Raw genomic sequence first — 631 nt, forward strand, 5'->3', positions numbered from 1 at the left:
GAGTAGATATGTGCCACTATAATAATGTGAGTATAAAGCACAAACTCGACATTCTTAACTTATATAAATAAGTTAAGTATACATAAATATACACACAGAAAACAGAGAACAGATGTCCACAGAATATTATATCATGGATTTTAATTCCATAATTTATTTTGCTTTACTGGAACTGTTAGAAAACTATGGTAGTATCTACAGAAAGGGGATAAATGATGAAATGTGTATATGACACTATGGCACAAGTAACAAAATGTGATGTGTTTGCATCATATCATGGTGGTTACGAATAGACACCTACTGGAGCATATTTACTATCCATCTACATTGTCATATTTTTATAGTTTATTAATTGTATGTTTTTAAGAAATGAAAAAGATGTAAAAAAATTTATAATATAATTTCCATGTGAATAGTATCTTAATTTCAATATATTGTATGACTTTAGGTACAGATATTGAAGGGTATGTTTGGCTGATGAGAGCTAAAAAGTTCGAAATAGCTATTCCATTCTCCCTTAATTCTTTGTTAGCAATCCAAATTTTACATATATATATATATATATATATATATATATATATATATATATATATATATATATATATATATATATATATATATATATATATAT

This window comes from Protobothrops mucrosquamatus, unplaced genomic scaffold (genome assembly GCF_001527695.2).
Source record: "Protobothrops mucrosquamatus isolate PMUCROS unplaced genomic scaffold, P.Mucros_1.0 scaffold1319, whole genome shotgun sequence".
Classification (NCBI taxonomy): domain Eukaryota; kingdom Metazoa; phylum Chordata; class Lepidosauria; order Squamata; family Viperidae; genus Protobothrops; species Protobothrops mucrosquamatus.